At 50.7% G+C, this 22010-nt stretch overlaps 1 non-coding gene across 1 annotated transcript; it reads right to left on the bottom strand.

Moving 5' to 3' along the window:
* Positions 1 to 21273: 21273 nt before the first annotated feature.
* LOC111767978 (U6 spliceosomal RNA) lies at positions 21274 to 21380 on the bottom strand. Its single transcript, XR_002799940.1, has one exon. It is a non-coding gene; the product is annotated as a U6 spliceosomal RNA (small nuclear RNA).
* Between the last annotated feature and the right edge of the window lie 630 nt (positions 21381 to 22010).

Genomic DNA, 22010 nt, shown 5'->3' on the forward strand with positions numbered 1-22010 from the left:
CGTTATGATAAATGAGAGAAGCCAGACACAAAAGGTCATAGATTGTATGGTTCTATTTGCATGAAATGTCGGAAACAGGCAAATCCGGACAGACAGAAAGTAGATTAGCGGTTGCCAGGCGCTGGGAGGCGTTGGGGAAATAGGTACACGACAGCTGAGGTGATAAAATGTTCTGGAATTAGACAGAGGTGATGGTTGCACAACTCTCTGAATATACTAAAAGTCACTGAGTTGTACACTTTCAAAGGGTGTGAGAATTATATCTCAGTAAAACTGTAGTGTTTTTTTTTAAGCGCCTGTGAGCCATCAGGGGAAAAGTCTGGAATTCAAGGCTAGGATAGAAATTGGGGTTCTTAACCTGGGGGTCAGAGACCTCTGGGGATCTAGGAAGAGGCTGGGGGGAGCCTGTCCAGCTCTGCTATTTTAAGTCTCAGTAGCATCCTAGGAATAATCATATTAAGGGCTCTATAAAGCTTCCATTTTCTGAGCCCTTCACAGGTGACAGGCAGGCAGGACAAGGCTGAGCGCTTTCTCTCTCTTCATTCCCGCTTATTCCGGTGGGAAGTAAGTACTATTATTAGTCACACTGCACAGAGGAAGTCACTGAGGCCAAGAGAGGTCAAGTCACTGTCCAAGGGGTCAAGGCCATTTGACACCCACCTGGTTAGAGCACAGCGCAGAATCAAACACTGCCGTCTGGGCGGCGGTGGCGCTGCGCTGTGTGACCGCGAGGTGAACGGTCCGGTCTGAGCCGTGCTGATCAGCGTGAGGCGAACGGCCGGGCCAGCAGAGGGCGAGGAATCTCCCCCAGGAGCGGGGTGGGGAGGCGGCGCGGGGGTCGGGGTGGGAATCTTTGGGGGAAATTTACAACCAGCAAGTTCAAGAAATCCTCGCGCCGGCCTCTGGGTCGCGGGGGCGCCCCCGGACTCCCTCCCCCGGCGTCTTCAAAGGGCGGGGCGGAGCCTTTAGGACCAAAGGCGGAGGAGGGAGCGGGGAGCTGGGATGGAAACCAGATGCGCTCGCCGTGCGCAAAGGGCGTGCACACGCGTGCGCCGGAGCGTGTGTGTACCCTGACGGTTGGCGGGTTCGTCTACTTCTGTGAGCCCACGTGCGCCGGTGGAGTGTACTTGAGATCGGGCGTGCCTGTGGGTGTCGTGAGTGTAGTTCTATTTATTAACGAGCAGTCGTGAAGAGTTGGCGGTGTGCCAGCCCGGTGCCGGGTGCCGGGGATACAGGGTGACAAAGCTCCCTCCAGGAGCTGACACTGAGGGGAAGGGGAATGTTAAGGCAAGAAACCTGAAACAAATCAAGCCAGAAAAAATTATTAACCTCCTGGGTGCGTGTATCTGGGTCTGGGAGACGGCGTGTGTGTGTCTCTGCGCGCGTGTATGTGTGCTCGTGCGGTAGGTGAAACGGGGGTTCTGGAGCACCCGCTCCCCCCTGTTCTCTGGGCACCAGGGAGTCGGGGCAAGCAGCTGTGGGTCCGGCCTTGGGGAGGGGCGAGGCCGAGCCTTGAACCCGTGTTAAACCCCAGAGGACTGGGTCCTGGGTCCAGCCTCCGCTCGCCCCGCATCAACTCATGCACGGCGGGCGGAGTGGGACCGGCTCTACGCAGCACCCCCCACGTTCGCCATGGGGATCCTCCTGAGTAAAGCTGAGCCAGTCCTTCGAGGAAAGCATTCTTTCCCCTTCCCTGCCAAGACTCTTTGAGACCCCCAAACCAAGCTGACGTGAGGGCGGAGGGACAGCACCATCCCCCCTCGCATGATGAGGGAGGCGAAGCCTACAGAAGCTAAGGGCCTGTCCCGCGTCGCGCAGGTGGTCGCCGCAGATCTGAGACTTGGGCTCCTTCCTTCCGCCGGGCACTGCCGAGGGCGTCATTCTGTCGTTGGGCCAGTAGGTGGCGCTGGAGGCCAGGCCTAGGCAGGCGCCCGGCCAGCCTGGGGGCTCCGGGCACTGGGGAAACAGCAGACAAACCGTCTTCTCCAGCTATGGAGCGCTTGCTGGGTGCCAGAGCAATGCTGGGGCCCTTCACGCATTAGCTTGTCTAACCCTCCCATTATCTTGTTTATTATCCTATTTTACAGATGAGGAAACTGAGGCTCAGAGAGTCTTTTAAAGTAACATTCCTACAGCTGCCAGCTTTGTGTATGGCGGGACCATGGCCGCAGCCCAGTTCAGAGGGCCAAGGAGTGCTTTCACCACCAAGCCCATCACTGCACAGGGTGGGGAAACAGGGCTTGAGAGCCACCCCCGGTCTTGCTGGGAGTGGGCTGGAGGTAGGCTGTGAGCTGGTCTCTGACACCAGCTGTTGTGAGCTGGGGGTGCGGAGCTGCATCTGTGACAGGAGGTGGTGGGCTCCTGGGAGGGAGAAGTGGCTGCAAGGAGCAGCAGTGGGTCTGAAGCCAGGCCCGGTCTCCTCTCTCCAGGACCTCCCTGGGTCTTGCCATATCTCACCTTCAGGTCTTGGACGTGGGGCAAGGGGAGATCCCCAGCCTTCTTTGGGACCTCTCCTTGTCTCCCCTATTCCCCATGGCCCCTAGATGTACCTGTCCACCCTGTTCACAACACAGCTCCTCTGGGAAGCCTTCCCTGACCACTGTGGTCCAAGAATCCGTCCAATCCTAACTGCTCCTGGAGGGGAGGTCCAGGCGGCCATCCCTCTAACCAGCTCCCCAGGCATCTTAACACACAGCCAGGGATGGAGCCATGTCCTCCAAGCCAGCCTCAGGGCTTGCACCTGAAGCCAGCAGCTGTCACTTGCCTTTCCAAATACCCACCCAGTCTGCTCTCCCATGATAGGAAGCACGTGGGCTCCTCTGAGCAGGGACTCTGGCTCAGCACCCCCCATCTCCCCATCCCAGTTCCTGCCCAGAGCCCAGGATGGTGGCTTGACAGGTCCGTGGCCTTTATCCTTTCACCCCACAAGTTGCTCCTGAGCCCTGACTAGGTACCAGGCACTGTCCTAAGCACTGGGGAGAGAATCTCAGCTCCCTCCTCGTGGCACAGGCACATGATAAGCAGAAAACAGATACGAATTTCAGTCTCTGATTGAAAAATAAAACAGAGGGATGTGATAGTGTGACAGTGGGTTAGGAGGGGGCTCCCTTAGAGAGGTGGCCAGGGAGGGCCTCTCTGGGATATGACATTTGAGAAAAGATCTGAAGGAGGAGCTTTTTGAAGATCTGGGAAGGGGGCTCTGGACATATGAAGGGCCAGCGCCAAAGTCCCAGGGCAAGGACAAGTTGCGGGGGTGGGGGAGGATCTGGAAGGGAAAGAGGGCAGGTGTGGCTGAGCAGGGCTGAGTTCAGAGAGGCAGCAGGGCCTTGTGGGCGGGGCACGGGTTTGGAGTTTATTCTAGATGGAGAGGAAGCCCCTAGAGGGTCCTGAGCAGGAGAGTGAGGGGTTCCCTTTAGCCTTAATCTCTCTGGTCCCTGGTGGTTCTGTTGAAAGATTGCTGAGGGTCCCTCCCTGAGGCTCCCGTCACCACACACAGCCCCCCCCCACCCCGCCCCCCAACTAGCAACTCTGAAGCTGAGAACCCTGGGGCACAAGCTGGTAGCCAGGGCGCCTGACCCGGGCCAGCCTGGGGTCTGCAGAGTTAATCCCCTGGGCCCGGAGCAGCCTCTGATTAGCAGGCCCTGCCACTCCCCGCTGATAAACTGCCAGGCAGGTCTCTGGCTGGGAGGAAAGTGGAGAAATCAGGGCGGGCAGGGGAGGGGCACTCCAGGAGCACCTGAGGAGGGCTCTCTGCCTCCTTTCTCAGGTGGTGCATTTCCTTGGTGAGAGCCAGCGCAGGCTTTGTCCCTCATTTGGCGCTTTCACAGCCCTGTCTCCACCAGGGCCCAGTGTGGATTTTATGGGGCCCATTTAAAGAAAACAAAATCAGGCACAGGGCTGCAGAAGGGGCCCTGTGCAGGTGGAGGCAGTGAGGTGTCAGCCTCTTAGCTGCAGGGTTAGTGTCCACCTCTGGTCTCCTTCCATCAGGGGAGAAAGAAGCCGAGGGCCTGACAGTCACAGATGGAGCAAGAGAGTCCCTGTCGCAGGTTTCCTGACTCCCGCTCAGCTCTCTTTGCACCACCCCATCTCGCCTAAAAATGCAGTTGCCCCTTCTCTCTACCTCAGGCCACAAAGGGGGCTGAGCACAGGGTGTCCGTCCGGAGAGGGGGCAGGTGGCTTCCTGGGGAGGGAGAGGGCTCATCTTGGAGCAGTATCACTGAGGGGGCCGGGTCCTGTGTGGGCCAGGGCCCCCATCTGCGTATCAGACATTCCAAGCTGGCCCGTTCTGAACCCACTGGAGTTCAGGGGTTCAAGGGCCTGGCTGGGGATCAGAATCCCCAGGAACATGTTAAAATGCAGTTCCTGGGGCCCCGATCCAGACTTACAGAACCAGCACCAGCGAGAGTGAGGCCAGGAATCTGGGTTCGGAGCACACTTGCCAGGTTTTTCTGCAGCACAGCCAGGGCTGGGGACCGCTAACTTAACATCAGCATCCTGTCCCTGGGGCTCTGCCTACCTGTGTCAGGTGGGGCCTCAACAGGTGTTATCGAGGACAAAGCGCGTGAGCGTGTGTGTGTGTGTGCGCGTGCACCTGCATGTGTCAGGGAGGAGGCTGACTGCCCACCTTGACAGCACGGCAGCCTCGCATCTGGCCTGAGTGGCTCTGGGATGAGGGGACTAGGCCCCGGGCTTGGAGGCGAGGGGCTTTGCCTGGGCTTGACCCTTGCCACCAGCACTTACAGTGGAACCGTCCCAGGGTCTCCCCCTGCCCACCTCTAAGGGAGTTAATGAGGCCCAGCGCAGGACTTGTTAAAACAGTTATTATCCTCTGGCAACCCTTTAGAGAATTGGGCTGTGTGCCAGCGCAGTCCTGTGAGGTGGGCGAGACTGTCGATCCCAAGGACAGAGGAGGAGGGTGGCGTCCTAAGAGGGCACGGAGCTTGTCTGAGATCAGCCAGCCAGTGCCTGGCGAGCCGCGAATTTGAAGCCAGGGCTGATTCCAGAGCGTGTATTTTTAGGCCAATCTGTCCCTTTTCGCTCCCTCTTCATTTCCTGTCTTTCTCTCCCTCAGTGACACTCCTTGAACACCCCCCATGTGCCCGTCAGAGAGCCTGGCGCCTCCCACTCCACCAGTTCCCCATGACGGTGGAATGAGGTTCGCTGCGTGCCACACTCTGGAAACTCTAAAGTGCCCTCTGGCCTCAGAGGTCCTTGTTAACCACGCAACCCTCACCCGCTTCATTCATAGCCTGACTGACAGAGGGGGCCTGAGAGTTCAGGGGCAACAGGGACACCTGGAGAACTTGTTACCATGCAGATGGTCGCGCCTAGCCCCACAGATTCTGATTCCGTTGGTTGGGGCCAGGCCAGGGACTATGCATTTCTGACAACGGCCCAGGCTGGCTGCTGGGAGGTTAGAAGGTGGCACTTTAAGATGCACTGTGATAGAGGGACTAACAACGTCAGGAGGAAGGCACAGAGACCCTCTGGTGGCCTAAGTCTCAGCTAATGAAAGTTAAGACTTTCTTCTCAGAAAAATGCTCTAACCCACCTCCTCCAAGATTTTGCACAGTTTCAGGCGGTTCCTGGATCCTTGAAGGCCAACCGGGGATCCCTGACCCCAACGTAAGAGCCGTCCCCTGGTCTAACTGCCAGGCCACCTCTGCCGTGAAGCCTCCCCAGACCTCTTGACAAAGTCGCCTCTCTGTGCTCCCACAGCGCCTAGTGAGGACTTTACTGCACCAGGGTGACTGTTCACATATTCGCCTCCCCTCCTGGACTGCAGGACTCGTGGCAGTCACCTTCCTCCTCCTTCCCGGCACGTGGTACGATCCTACCTCCCTCTGAGATTGGGTATAACATGCGATTTACCATAGCTGACGAATGCTGGCCGTACAAACTTTACGAATCTGTGTGGTTCACCGTATTCTCTTCACCAGTGATCTGGGAAATGCGTATCAAGTGGAGGGGCCGCCAGCCGCTGTCCCTAAGGACTGGGTGAACAGAACTCCTGTCCGCCTGTGTTGGACACACAGCGTGAGTGGACCCTGAGCCTTTGTGGTGCTAAGTACTGGGCTGTTTGTTACTGCAGCATAACCCGGCTTGTCCTGACTGCCCAGGTGCTTTGAAGGCAGAGCCCGTCGCCCACTGAACTTTGGGTCTCCACTTCCCAGCACAGGCTGGCACAGAGGAGGTGCTCAGAAATCACACCAGCTACCATTTATGAAGACCTGGCTGAGTGCCAGGTGCTGTTCCCTGTTATGTCATCTAGTGCTGTCCTCCCAGGTCAGCTGTGACGTGTGACATGCTCCACACAGTCCCGGCACAGAGGAAGTGCTCGGTAACGGTAGCTGTTATTTTTTATTATGATGCTTCTCTGCCTCAGACAAAAGCTGTTTGAAAGAACAAATGAATGGAGAAGGGTGGAGTGAACTGGAGGCTGACATGAGGGATCTGGGGGGCATATTGGGAGCCAAAAAGCAAGCTTGGCACTTTATTCCTGTGTCTCCAACCAGTCCTGGAGGTCAGCTTCCATCCACTGAGCGCCCTCGCGTGCCTGGTTCTGTGCGAGATGCTCTCCACACATCAGCTTCCTTAAACCTCACGCAACCCTATGGGGGGAGTGCTGTTCTTCACCCCCACTTTACAGATGAGGAAACTGAGGCTTGGGGGAGTCAAGGGTCTTTCCCAAGGACTCACCGCAAGAAGAGGTGGAGCCGGGGGCCTTGGTGACTCTGAAGCCGACAGGATATGGACCTCTTCATGACACATGGTCCTTTTTCCTAGGGAAACAGAGAGGAGGCCAGACAGCGGGGAGCCCAGGTCCCCGGGCTTCCAGTCCAGCGCTCTCTCTCCCCTACAACGTCTCTCCCTTCTTACCCGGAAGGTGTGAAAAGCGCACACGCATACGCGGCCCCCAGAAAAAGAAAGCAAGCCAAGGAAACCCCCTAGTGGCAGCAGGCGGCCCCTCCCGTCCCGCCGCAGTCCGCCCCACGCCAGCACAGACTCCTTGTCACCACCGTGATTGGTAGACTAAACAGCTGGAGCGGAGCCGGCCTCCTCGCTCCCTCTCGCCAGGGCGGCCGGGGGCTTTCAAAGACCGGCCTCGCTGCTATCTCCCCCATCAGCCTCAGCAGCATTTAGCCACTTTCTTCAAACACCCGGCCAGGGCATGATGGTTAACGTCAAATCTGGCAGCAAGTCATAACCTATAGGGCTGGGACATTTATCACGGCCCCGGGGCCCCTGGGGACTTCAAAGGGGCCTGAGGGGCGGGGCGGGGTGGGGAGGGGGGCTTTTCCTCCACCCGGAGCCTCAGATCCCTCAGAGCTGGAGAGAACAAGGGGCTACCTTGGTTGGCCAGCCCAAATAATAGTAACAATGATAATAAATATTGATGACTAATAGTAACTGTTGTGTATGGAGGGATCACCACCCTCAGAGCACTTTACATGTTTTATCTCGTTTCATGCCATAGCCACCCTGTGGAGCATTTATTGTTGTTTTTATCCTTGTTTTTAGAGATCAGGAAATGGGGCACAGAGAGGTTAAGCCACTTGCCCGAAGTCACATGGGCAATAAAAAAAATAGCATCAACCACAATAATATCTGTCATTTATAGAGTGATTACTATGTGCCAGGCGCTTTGCAGGCTAGCTCATTTAATCCTCCAATACTCTCTGAGATAAGCAGTGTGATTCTCACTTCAGAGATGGGAAGGTAGTCTGAGCTGTTATTTGGCTTTCCCGAGGTGACATGACTGGTAAGTGGCAGAGCTTGCTATGGATTCAAAAGCAGACCTTCTGCTTCAAACCCGGCTCCCATCACTGTGCAGCGCAGGCCTGGGGGCTGGGGTCCTGAGGGGCAGTCTGTCCTCATCCTTGACACAGCCTCCGCAGGCATCAGGGAACCAGAGAGTGGTCCTGCCGTCAGACCCCAGGCCTGACCGGAATCCTTGGTGCATCCTGGGGCCTTCCAACTGGAGGACTCAAGGCTCCTTGGGGCGCCGAGGTGGAGCAGTGGAGGAGCAGGTACTTTCCCACCATCTGGCTGCCTGGCCGAGTCAGGGAGGGAAAGGTCTCTTTCATGCAGGCAGCCCCCACGGCTCTTTCTGGTTCTCCGCCGAGAGCGGGATCATCCCAGGAATTGGGTTGGGGAGAGAGGCGTGGGACTTAACCCCTAGCTGTTGTTCTGCCCCAAGTCAGCTTGAGAGCGCGTTCCTACAAGGCTCCCTGGAGCCACTGCACAAATTGACCAAATTCCACAAACACTATGCACAGCCACAAAGCCCAGCCATCCTGGTACCACCAAGAGAGCAGAGGTAAATGAACATCTGAAGCAAGGAGCACAAATGGTCCCTGTCACAAGGATTAAACTCACTTCATCAGGCCGCATGTGACAGGTATCCCACAAGAGAATGCTCCAGAAGGCTTCCTGGAGGAGGGGATATTTGGGCTGAGGAAGAGATGTGGATAAGGTCTATGTAGATGGAGCAGGGCCAGTGTATTAGTCAGGACTCTCAGAGAAACAGGACCAATAAGATATATTGTGATTGTGGGGGCTGGGATGTGAAGTCTGTGAGGTAGGCCAGCAGCTGGAGATTCAGGTAAGAGTCAGTGTTGCAGGCTGGAGTCTGAAGGCTGGACACCCAGGCGGAATTTCTCTGCTGCAGTCTTGAGGCAGAAGTCCTTCATTTTGGGGAACCTCAGGCTTTCCTCTTAGGCCTTCAACTGATTGAATGAGGCCCACAGTGGAGAGCAGTCTGCATTACTCAAAGTCTACTGATTTAAATGTCAATCACGTCTAAATAACACTTTCACGGCAACGTCTAGGCTGGTGTTTGACCAAACAACTGGCTGCCCTCGCCTAGCCAGGTGACACACAATGTTAACCATCCCCAAGGGCAATGTCTGGAATCGTCAAATCCACAGAGAAAGAGAGCAGAGCGACGGTCACGAGGGGCCGAGGGCCGGGAGGAAGGGGGAGCCGTTATTTTATGGGTATAGAACTTCAGTTTGGGGTGATGAAAAAGTTCTGGAGATGAATGGTAACGATGATTGCACACAAATGCAAATGTACTTAATGCCACTGAACTGTCCCCGTAAAAATGGTTAAAACGGTACATTTTAAGTTAACTCATTCAATTTCTCACCCATCAGATATTTTATGTTAAGCCTGTCCAAGCCAGCACTGTGCTAGGGCTGGGGGGACAGTGGGAATGACAGAGTAACCAAGGCTGCCATATGCTGGAGGTGGCACTAAGCCCTTTATCTTCTTTATCTCATCTCGTGATCACAAAGGACCCATGAGGGAAGAGTCTCAATGTCCCCATTTTACAGGCGAGGAAGCTGAGGCTCGGAGAGGCACTGCCATTTGCTCAGGGTCACACCATAACCTAGGGGCAGAGTGAGGATGGGAATCCAGGTCTGCCCAGTGACCAGGTCATTCATGGGGACACTGGCTGGAAAGGATACGTACAATCCTTTTTGCCCGAAGGAGTGTGGTGGTGAAATAAAGGAGGAGGAGGAAGTGGTAGTGAGAAGGAGAAAAAGAACTGAGAAGGGCTGTCTTTTGAAAATGCGGAAAACTTGAGGACGTCTGTGGACCACGAGGGAAGAAACTTGCAGAGGGAGAGGGAGGAGGGCAGGATCGGTGTCGGAGGGGGCGTGGCCTTAAGGAAGATGAGCTGATGGCACAGGGAAGAAGGGGAGAAGTCCTGAAGAGAGGTGAGGGACCCACAGGGCCCCAGCGCAGAGAGTAGGGGCAGGACAGGGGCAGCGGGGAGGAGCAGGGGGCCCAGGGACGGGTGCAGGAGGAGCGGGGAAGGAGCCGGGCTCCAGAGCCAGAGGGATAGAGGCTCAGAGTTCAAGTTGCAGCTCTCGCTGGTTGGGCAACTACTTAGGCTCTCCAGACGTCACTTTCATCCTCATTCAATGGGGATAATAACAGGTCCCAGGTATTGTGAGAATTAGGTAAGATACTACATGGAAAGTGCCTACCACAGTGGGTACCTTGTCAACAGGAAAGGGGAAACAGTATATTTGGGCGGCTGAGGGAGCCCAGCTGAATTGCTGAGAATATTCCAATCAGCCCAAATCAGCATCCTTTCCCAACTTGGCAGCCCAGGAGCCACGTGGAGTTGAGCAGGCTTCACCAGGATGGGGGTGAGCAAGAGAAGTGTTTCCGCTTGTTGTGCTTGGAGCCAATTCAGTCTGCCTCAGACCCACGCCTCTTGGCCATGCCTGGGATGGACCCGGAGTGAGAGGAACTGAGGCTCCAAGAAATAATATCTCATGGACCATATGATTGGCACTTAATAGATATCGAGGTAGAAGGGACAAAAACATTTGGCTCTGCTGTTGAGTAGCTGTGTGACGTTGGGCAAGTCTCTTAGCTTCTCTGTCTCACTAACCCATCCATTAGAGTGAAGACTACAACCCTAGCCCCAAACTCTCAACAGTGAATATCTCAGAGTAGAGAGAAGGAGAGAGGCTCATGGGCAGAATCTCACTTTATATTTTTTACCCTTCAGTATCGGGTGAAAATTTTACAACACTTTGTGAGCTATAAAGATATTTCTGTTGTGAAAAAAAATTGCTCAGTGTCTTTCCTGCCTACTTCAGATGTGTGCAAATGGAATAATGAATGAAAAAGTCCTTTGTGACGTAAACTGTGGAACAAGAGAAGATATCAGCATTATTGTTGGTAGAGCACTTTTTCAACTTCTGCAAAGAGGTTTTGGAGATTTCCAAGATTGGACCTCACCCTTCCTACCTACTTTATTATTACATCCTTTAGCTCATTCAGCAAATGCTTGTTGAAGGCCTACTGTGTGCCAGGCCCCGGTACTAAGTGCTGGTGATGGAGGAATGAGCAAAGCAGAGAAAGTATCGACCACCATGGAATTTACATTTGATGGGAGAGAACAAACAAGCAAATATCTACTATGCCAGGGAGTGATAAACACTATTAAAAATATAGGAGGGCACAGAGTCAAAGAAGCTTCTATTTTAGACAGTGGTCAGGAAGGCTTCCCTGAGGAGGTGACATTTAACCAGAGCCTTAAATGACATGGGAGAGCTAAGCCAAGGGAATATCTTAGAGAATAATCCAGGAAGAGAAGACCCCAAAGGCAAAGGTCTTGAGGTGGGAATGCCACTACTTACGTACCTGACCCTCAGCCACACTCTCATCTATCCATCCATCCTCCTATTCACTTGTCCGTCCATTCTATTTATCTGTCCATCCATCCATTCATCCATCATCTATTCATGCATCCATCCATCCACCCATTCACCTATTCACCTGTCCATCCATTCTATATATCTGTCCATCCATCCATCTGACCATCCATCCATCCATTCACCTCTCCCATCCAACCATCTATCCATCCATCCATCCATCCATCCACCCATCCATCATCCATTCATCCATCCATACAACATGTACTGAGGATCTGTTATCATTCAGGAGGCATGGGGGAAACTTCATGACGAATTAGACACCATCTCTACTGATTTGGAGAGACAGGTGCAAACGGTTAGTGTATGGGATGGCAGTTGACTGTGTGTCCTCCATCAATCACTGTGTACTTTTGCTAAGGAAGCTCTCTCAGTGTTTCCCCGCTTTCATAGTTTTAGGAAATCTTGCTCAGGTTTCACAGCTCAGGTCCCAGCCACCTTCTCCAAGAGGAGGTTTCTGGTCCTTCCTCTTAGAATTCACTACCCCTTCTAGTTTGAACCTTCATTTTGCACTACAATGCTCTATCCTCTTTGGAGTTCCTTGTGTAAATTTGAATTTTCACCACTGGTTCATAAACTCCTAAGATCAAGATGAAAATAAGTAAGTAAATAAATACCACCACCACCAACAATAATAGGCTGCCATTTATTGAATGCTTAACTACATACTTGGCATTGTGCTAAGCACATTTTTAATACATTGTCTTATTTATTACTCAAAATACACAGAAGGGGACCTGCCCTCATAGGAGGGAGGTTCTATTATTACCCCAAGTTTACAGATGAGGAAACTGAGGCATAGAGAATTAAAGTGACTTATCCATGTCACTAGCTAGTATATGGCAGAGCTGAGACCTAAATCCTGGTCTTTCCAACTGCAAACCCCATTGCTTAAACCCTGTACCACTTTCTGCCTTAGTCCTTCCCTACCCTGGTGGTGTTGTCTCCACGTGTGCACTGAATGAACCGAAGGAGGAATGGTGAAGTTCATGGCTCTGGCGGCAGACTGCCAGGTTGGAACAGCACCTTGACTACTGAGACTCAAGTTTTGTGACCTTGGCCCTAGTCAAGTCGATTAACCTCTCTGTGTTTCAGCGGACTCGTCTGTAAAATGGGGTAATCAGAGTACCTGTCTTATGGGTTTATTGTGGAGGAAAATGATGATCCATGTAAAAAAACGTAGATTGGTGCTTGGCACAGGGTAAGCAATCTATAAAACTTAGCTATTCATTTTATTTAATAAAGATTATAACCTCAATTCCTTCACAATTTGACTATCATATTTTATCATTTCTGCTTTACACTATTCAATAGAGACTTTCCCTAACGGTGCCAGAATCTTTGCCTTTGGAACTTTAAAACTATGCCGGGAGCCTGCAAGAAGAGGGGCAGATTTAAACACGGACATAGAGTGACTCACCCCCGGGGGGGGGGGGCGGTGGAGCAGTGCATCCCTGTCATCGGGCCTCACTGGGAAGAGGAGACTGGCCAAACGGGCTCCGGCGGCACTTATCTGCCCCTCCCCTGGGGCCCACGTCAGTCGGGCCTTTGGGCCTTCCAGGGCCTCCCTATAAATCACCCTGGATGATTTATACGGAGACGCCCAGTCCACTAATCCAGTAAACAGGATAAGCAGGGTCCAGCCGGATTTATGGGCTGCCAGAGGGGCCTTTCACCACGGCAGATGCGTCGCTGTAACCCTTCTCCTGTCCACGAGCCTGGAGCATCCTAATGGGCAGGGGTCACGCTGTCCATTGGGTTCCAGGCCCCACTCTGCTCCTTCAGTTGTTGTTGGTGACATGGGGCTGGTCCCTTTCCCTATCTGGGCTCCAGGTCTCCCAGACCCAGGCGTTCACTAGGCAGTTGGCGTGCAGTCAGCACATGGGGAAGCTACAGGGATTGTAAGCCAGGCCCTGATGTCCCGTGGTGAGGATAGGCCCTGGAGCTCAGTGATGTGACCCACAGGGACCAGAGCCAGGTGGATCTGTGTTCAAATTCTGGCTCAGATATTTCCTAACTGAGCCTTCTCTGAGCCTAGTCCCCCCACGTGTAAAATGGCGATAATATTAATACATTTTTCACAGAGTTGTTATTATAATAACAGAAAGGGAGAATGCATGTGAAGTGCTTACATAGCACTTTGCACCTAGTAAGGGGTCCATCCCTAAGTGTTGGCAAATCACAATTATGATTGCCTGGATAACTGCACGGGGCTATGGCACAGTGATCCTCATACGGACGGGGCCTGCCCGAGGCTGCGTGTTGCCGCTTTGTTGTGGTTGTGGGAAACTGAAAGGAACCTTGTGTCCCTTAGAGAGCAGAGGATGGGTGACCATGAGGGCTCAGCAGAAGTTAGATACAACAGACTAAATGTTCACAGAGCAACATGGCTGGGTCTCAAAAGTAGAGTGAAAAAAAGATAGCAAAGACAGAGTAACAATCACATAACTTAAAAACAGATGGACACACACAGATTCAATGCCATCCTATCAAAACCTCAACAGTATTTTTTTGCAGAAATAGAAAAGACCACGTTAAAATGCATATGGGATTTCAAAGGACCCTGCAAAGCCAAAAATTATCTTGAAAAATAACAAATTTGGAGGTCTCAAACTTCTTGATTTCAAAACATACTACAAAGCCACAGTAATCAAAACAGTTTTCATACTAGCCTAAAGAGAGACACAGAAACCAATGGAATAGAATAGAGACCCCAGAAACAAACCCTCGCACGCATGGTTAACTAATTTTTTTTTTTTTAAGGATTGGCACCTGGGCTAACAACTGTTGCTAATCTTTTCCTTTTTTTTTTTTTTCTGCTTTATCTCCCCAAACCCCCCCTGTACACAGCTGTATATCCCAGTTGCATGTCCCTCTAGTTGTGGGATGTGGAATGCCACCTGAACGTGGCCTGACGAGCGGTGCCATGTCCGCGCCCAGGATCCGAACCCTGGGCCGCCGCAGCAGAGCGCGTGAACTTAACCACTCGGCCACGGAGCCGGCCCCAAGACTATTCAATGGGAAAAGGACAGTCTTTTCAACAAATGGTGCTGGGAAAACTGGATGTCCACATGTAAAAGAACGAAGTTGGACCCTCACCATATACCATTTATAAAAATTAAATCAAAATGGATCAAAGGCCTAAACCTAAGGTTTAAAACTGCAAAACTCTCAGAAGAAAATATAGGGGAAAATCTTCATGACCTTGGATATGGCAATGATTTCTTAACTACGACACTAAAAGAAAAGGCCACCAAAAAAAAAGAGATAAATTGGACTTCATCAAAATTGAAAAACTTTTTTGCATCAAAGTACACTATCCAGAGAGTAAGAAGAAAACCCACAGGATGGGAGAAAATATTTGCAGATCATGTATCTGATAACGGGTTAATATCCAGACTATACAAAGTGCTCCTACAATTTAACAACAACAAAACAAAGAACCCAATTAAGAAATGGGCAACAGACCTATTCAGGCATTTCTCCAAAGATCATATACAAATGGCCAATAAGCACATGAAAAGATGCTCAACATAATTAGTTATTAGAGAAATGCAAATCAAAATCACAATGAGATACCATTTCACACCTATTAGGATGGCTATTATTAAAAACAAAACAGAACAAAATAAAAAGCCAGAAAATAACATGTATTGGTGAGGATGTGGAGAAACTGGAACTCTTGTGCATTGCTGGTGGGAATGTAAAATGGTGCAGCTGCTATGGAAAACTGAAAGTTCCTTAAAAAAGTTAATATGACCAGCAATTCCACTCCTAGCTATATACCCTAAATAATTGAAAACAGGGGCTGAAACAGCTAGTAGTACACCAATGTTCATAGTGGCACTATCCGCCATGGCCGAAAGTGGAAACAATGCAAGTGTCCATCAATAGATGAATGGATAAACAAAATGTGGTCTATCCATACAATGGAATATTATTCAGCTATAAAAAGGAATGAAGTTCTGATACACGCCACAAGAGGGGTGAACATTGAAGACATAATGCTAAGTGAAATAAACCAGACACAAATGGATTGTATGATTCCATTTATATGAGATATCTAGAAACCAACGTGGACCCTGCCACCACCACCTCCATGAAGCCCACCAGGATACTTAGAGGGCTGTAGCCCTCTAAGCTGTAGCCCACAGAGTCCTCTGCCCTTTCAGTCATCTAACCCCCTTATTGATCTGGTGCCCTGCCATTCGCCATGGACTTTCCTGGACGGCTTCCTGGCCACAGGACGGGAAGTGGAGTGGTGGTTACCAGGGGCTGGAGCGAACAGAGAATGGGGAGTTACTGCTTAAGGAGCACAGGGTTTCTGCTGGAGTGAGGGGAAGGCTCTGGAGCTGGATGGTGGTGATGGGTGCACAGCAATGTGAATGTACGTAATGTCACTGAACCATACATTGAAAAGTAGTAAACTTTATGTTACCTATATTTTATCACAATGAAAACACGCAAGACAACAATACACATTTTATTTTTTAAAAAGGTGTAGCTTAAACCAATAGAACAAGTGCCTGTGTGTATGTGTGTGTGCGCGTGCGTGTGGGATAAGAGTGGGCAATGAAGAGAAAAGGGAATGGAGAAAATAAAGATGTAAAATCCAGGCAACAAAGACCACTGGTGGTAAAATGTCATGAACACAGGAGGGTGGTTAAGTTGATGCTTTGAATTTGAGGTCTAAGAACCAAACGTGAGAATTCATCCTGGAGGATGGAGCAGTGGGTAACGAAGGGCTAAAACACCAGGCCACAGAATGGACCTATAGATGTCTGTTGTACTATTCTTCTTGGTTTATGTGCGAAATTTTCATAATTGAAGTTAAAACAGTGAACGGCCAGGGCTGCAGCTCACCGAGTGCGAGGGAAGCCGGTGTATTTAGACAGAGTATTGAAGACTTTGATCTGGAGTTAACTTGTCAGGAAAATGGGTCTCGGAACACTGTCTACGGGGCGTAGTGCATTTGTTTTCACTTGTGCCTGCTCTGCCTCCTCTAGAGGCTGTCCAGGAAAGCCCGTGGTGAATGGCAGGGCTCCAGATCAATAAGGGGGTTAGATGACTGAAAAGGCAGAGGGCTCTGTGGGCTACAGCTTGGAGGGCTATAGCCCTCCAAGTATCCTGGTGGGCTTCATGAAGGTGGTGGCGGCAGGGTACACGTTGGTTTTGAGGGTGCATGTGAAGTGGACAGGTGGAGAAGAGGAGAAGGAAGAATAGGCGTAAAACACTTGGCAGTTGAAATAAAAATGTCAGATGAGGGCAAAGGAGGGGTGAACCAGGAGGAGGAAGGAAGGGAGAAAGGAGACAGAGAGGAGGGAGGAGAAGGAAGCGGTTCCCGGGAGGGGCGTGGTCCATAGGCTCATTCACTCATTCATTGATTCATTCATGTGTTCATTCATTCAATATGTATTGAATCCCTACTACATGCCGGACCCTGTGCTGGGGACCTGGGATGCAGCAGGGAACAGGGCAGCGTTCCTGTCCTCATGGAGCTGACATCTACCAGGACACAGATGTTACAAACAGATATAGTGGAATGTAGTAGTCCCCCCTTACCTGAGGTTTCCCTTTCTGCAGTTTACACATGGTCAACTGCCGCCCAAAAAGATTAAATGGAAAATTCCAGAAATAAACAATTCATAAGTTTTAAATTGCATGCCATTCCGAGTAGCATGATGAAATCTCTTGCCATCCAGCTGGGCCCTGCCTGAATTGTGAATCCACCCATTAGTCACTTCGTAGCCGTCTTGGTTATCAGATCGACTGTCGCAGTATCACAGTACTTGTGTCCAATCGACCCTTATTTTACTTAAGAATTTCCCCAAAGCACAAGAGTAGTGATGCTGGCAATTTGGATATGCCAACAAGAAGCCATAAAGGGCTTCCTTTAAGTGAAAACGTGAAAATCCTTGACTTAACAAGGAAAGAAAAATTTGTATGCTGAGGTTGCTAAGATCTATGGTAACTTTTATTACAGTATATTGTTATAATTGTTCTATTTTATTATTAGTTATTGTTAATCTCTTGCTGTGCCTAATTTATAAATTAAGGTTTATCATAGGTATGTATGTATAGAAAAAAAACATAATATATACAGGGTTCCGTACTATCTGTGGTTTCAGGCATCCACTGGGGGTCTTGGAGTGTACCCCTCCTGGAAAAGCAGGGGCTACTGTAAAATCATTTCTGATGGTGACCAGTGCTGGGAGGAAAGAAACAGGGCGTGGGGGAGACCAGCTTGTTTGGAGGTGGCCAGGAAAGTCCTTCAGGGAAGGTGACATTTAAGAAGAGGACTAAAGGATGAGAGGAGCCAGCCTTGTGCAAAGCAGGGGGACGACCATTCCAGGCAGGAGGCACAGCTGCAAGTCCCCTCTGGAATGGGAGAACTTTGGAGATGGAGAAAGTGGTTGCCATGGCAACCCCCATCTGGCAGCATCAGGCACCTCTATCCAGATCTGATATCCCTCTTCTTTGTCCGAACTTTACTTCCAGAAGGGCCCTCAGGGATCACTCAGTCCATTACACAAATGGAGAAACTGAGTCCCAGAAAGGCACTTTCCTAAAGCTCACAGCTTGCCAGTGGGGGAACCCAGTTCTCCTGACCCCATTTAGATTCTTTCTTTCTTCCTTCTTTGAAATAGGGATTTTTCTCAACTGGACATGGCCTTGAGGGAATGAGATGAGAGGGAGGTAGCACAAATGTGGTGACCCTGGCTTCACACAGGCTTTGGGAGATGTGCCACCAGAGCCCAGAGATGCCACAGGAGCCCATGGACTCAGGATTTGGGGACAACTTGGGCCTTTCTTGCCAGATAAAAACGAAAGATACACATGCATCTTGGGAGGTCATTTGAACCACAATGACACAAGAGAATTTTCTTGTCTTTTCCAGAAATTTCCATTTGGGGTCTGAAAAGACTTAGAGTTTTGGAGTAGGGTAGGACAGCCGGGAGAGCTGTTTTCATATAACTCAAAGGTCCCCTGGGGAAGAAGTCATGAAGGATGAAAGTGGGTGACCAGTGGGTGGACGATTCAGGAAGGCAGAGTTCAGCCCAACACCAGAATACGCTTTCTGACTCCTCACAGTGTTGACAGCGGAGGCTCATCGCCACAAGTATTCAGGAGGCTGAATGGCCATCCATCAGGGAGACGCCTGGGTAAGACGGAAAGATGAATTTCTGAGATGTTTTCCAACTTGGAGTGAATGACTATATAGATTTAGGATCCAACTATAAGATCAATAACGTAACCACCAAATATTAGTTGAATTCATAACTCCATAAATGATTCCTTCAACTCTCATTTTTATAGTTCTGAGTCTGTTGGTCAAAAGGCATGTCATTGGACACCTAGATCGAGAACCCTCAATATGTTACGGTCTCAGTTCTGTTATGGGGAAGGAGTATTGTCTGGAAGTGACAGCCTCAAGCATGTCCTTCCTGACATCACGGGTTCCATCAAATATTTGCTGAGCGCTCACTATGTTCTAGGCCAAGCTGCAGGTACTTAATTCTCACAACAGCACTGTGAGGAGGTTCTATTAGTATTTCTGACTCTAAGGAACTTGATTCTGTTTATTCTTTGTTGTCTGTGTGAAGGGGCCTTTGAATTCTCTCCTGACGACTGGAGGAGATTTTCATTTGCATGAATAATTCTGATGTGAGGCTGAGCATAGAAAGTTCTAGAAGAGAGGAAGCTTCCAAGTTCTCTGCAAGTCCTGAGGAAACAGAAGGGGAGTCTAGGTGGAGGGCCAAGGAGAAGGCTGTGTGAGGAGGGTGGCATTTGAGCAGAGCTGAGTGTGTGTACGTGTGTGTGTGCGCGCGCCTGTGCACGCACACTGGCCATGCAAGGAGTATCATGTAATTCAATGACACAGTCTCTATTGCCAAAAATGGATTCCAGGCCACTCTGAACACATCCAGAATTCATCCCCGTATTTCTCCTAGGTTAAGTAGAATTGGCAAATAGCAACCAGAAGAAGTGAATAAAGATGGGAGTGAGATTCCATTTTTTCTCTTTCCAAACATGGGCAACAGTTTGCAACACTGTGTTTGGAACGCCGGGCGGACGGCAGGGTTCCACGAAGCTCTCCACGTATGCCTGTGCCTGCTTCCCTTCTGCCTCCTCAGAGCTGAGACCAAACCCACAGTCCCTGGAGTCGCAGGGAGGATGGTCTGCCACATTTTCTCGTCCCTCCGTTCGGAGAGAGCTTCAGCGCATTTCTACTTGATTCTTCTGACCAAATTTTTGGAGGGCTTTTGTTTTTTTTAAACCTGGAAACAAATTGTAGCTGAAGGGGAAAAAAAGGTGTTGCTTTCATTTCCAGCTCAGTTCTGTTTTTCTAAGATTTAGTTCTCTAAAAAGTAGGATAAAATAAATATCTATTTACCGCAAGTAAGCTTTCTAATTAGCTCCCCTGTGCCCTCCCTTTAAATTCAAACCACTTGTCTCCACATAAAATCTCCCGAAACCGCCGTTAACACCCTTCTGAAGGAAGCGCCAGCCCACAGCTGGCAACCCCTGGCTTCTCGGCTGCAAGCCACGGAAGGTGTGGGGCTCGGACAAAGGCGCGTGGAGAGAGGGGGTAGGATCCTGGCGCTTAAGAAGCCTTCTTTGTTGAGGTTGCAGAAGTCGTCGGCAGTGAGAAAACATCTGGGGGACACTAGACGGGGACTCAAACGGCCTCAGGCCCAGGCCTGAGAGGTCACTGTAACTTCGACACGGTCTGGCAGAAGGTGTCCAGTGGTCACAGGGAAAAGAAGCTATTTCTACATTCTTCTGCCCTGGACGCCCACTGGATGTTTATACATCCTGAGAGAGGTTATCTGCATTCGACTTGAGGCAGGCCCAACACCAGGCCTCTGGTGGGTGAACCTGGGGGATGTTGTGAAAGACGCTGGGAGTGTGTGTTATTTGTGTGTGTGTGTATTTGTGGGTGTGTGGTGGGGAGTGGAGGGTTCAGAAGAGGGGCTCCTTAGAATCCAGAGAATCAGCTCAATTGCTCGTCCTTCTGCAGCCACCCCCTGTCAACAAACGAAGGGGTCTTCTCTTGGAGATGTGGAGGTTTGGAGGGGCCTGCCTGGGCCCTTGACTAGTTGTGTGACCTTGAACAAGTCATTTCCCTGTCCTAGGCCTCAATTCCCCCAACTGTGAACAAGGCCTAATTGGGTGGTGGGCTTGAACCAGTGGCTCTTAACATTTTGGAGACACCGGCATTTGGCAGTCTGATGTCAGAGTATCTGTCTTGGAAGGACATTTTACATGTGCAGATTTCAAACTTTATTTATACATTCAGGGGTTCTTAGACCTTGGGAGTTCCTCTGAGAACCCTCTGTAAGAGCCCCTGGTGGTGTTCTCCAAGGTCCCGTTCACAGTGCCTGCACACTGTCGGTGCTCAAGAACTGTTTGTGGAATGAATAAATGATCCCTTGCAACTCTCTTCCTATGAGTCTGTGATTCTAAGCACCCAGGTTTTATTCTGCTCAGGCACATTCTGAAGACAGAAAAAAGGCATGCAGGAAAGACCCTTGCCTGAATGTTAGAGGCACATGCATGTGCCTTCTGGCTGCCATTTTTTTTGCCAGACATATTTTATTAAGCAGAAAAGGCATTCTGGACTCGGGAGAGAACCAGAGAGGGCAAAGGCCTGGCAGGAGGAGCATGCAGGACATGTGTAGGTAGCAGAGATGGCTGGAGGTCCAGTGTCCCTCAGAACTGGACCGGGGTGTCATTCAGGGTCTTACCAACAGCCCCGTCCCATGTATGCACCCCATCTCTCGCACTTCCACGTGTAGAATCTCAGAATACTGAGGTGGATGGCCCTCGGATCACCACCACAACACCCCCCATTCAGTGAGTGCTGAGTGGGGCCAGGCACATGGAGCACTCTACCATTATCCCATTTTATTTTTTATTTTTTATTTTTGGAGGGGATGGGATTTGAACCCAGAAGTGTCCTCCATTGGGTAAGTCACTTGGTTTATCCAGCCTCAGTTTCCCCACCCGCAGATATCAAAAAACGAAGAAACAAAATATGGAACGCTTCACGAATTTGCATGTCATCCTCGCACCGGGGCCATGCTAATCTTTTTTGCACCATTCCAATTTTAGCCTAGGTGCTGCTGAAGCGAGCACCTGTTATCCCATTGTAAAGATGAGAAGACCAAGGTTCAGGGGTTAAGTAACTTGCCTGCAGTCAAACAGCCAGGAAGAGGCAGAGCTGGGTGCACGTACAGGTTTGTCTGACCCCAGAGCTCTGAGCTCCTACCACTGGGCCATACTGTCTCTCTGAGAAGCTAAGGAGTTCCCACCCAGTCATCCCACAGATGGGAAAACCAAAGCCCAGAGAGGAGATGTGATTGGCCCAACATCACAGGAGTTTTTCAATGGGGTTGGTGAATAGAATCCAGTATCTTGGCTCCAGCCCAGCAGCCCTGCCCAGCAGCTGGGGCATCAATGCCTTCTGAATGAGCACGTTGACCTTAGCAGAGCTTCCGCATGCTCTCAGCCTCAGAAAGCACAAAGCTGGTTTTCACTATGGCCTACCTGGTCAGTGCTTCCGACCCCACCTCTCGGTACAGGTTCTTGAAGACTTGGTTTCTGTGAGTCAGACCAAGATCCTCCCATCTCAAAAGGTTGTTCTCGGAAAGAGTGGCCTTTCTTCTTGACGTTCTCTCCACCCACCCCGCCCCCCGCAGGGGAAGGCTCAGCAAGCACAGGATAGGCTCCTCTGTGTCCCAAACTCATCGCTCCAGTGCAAGAAAC

Source organism: Equus caballus, chromosome 14 (assembly GCF_041296265.1).
Source record: "Equus caballus isolate H_3958 breed thoroughbred chromosome 14, TB-T2T, whole genome shotgun sequence".
Lineage (NCBI taxonomy): Eukaryota > Metazoa > Chordata > Mammalia > Perissodactyla > Equidae > Equus > Equus caballus.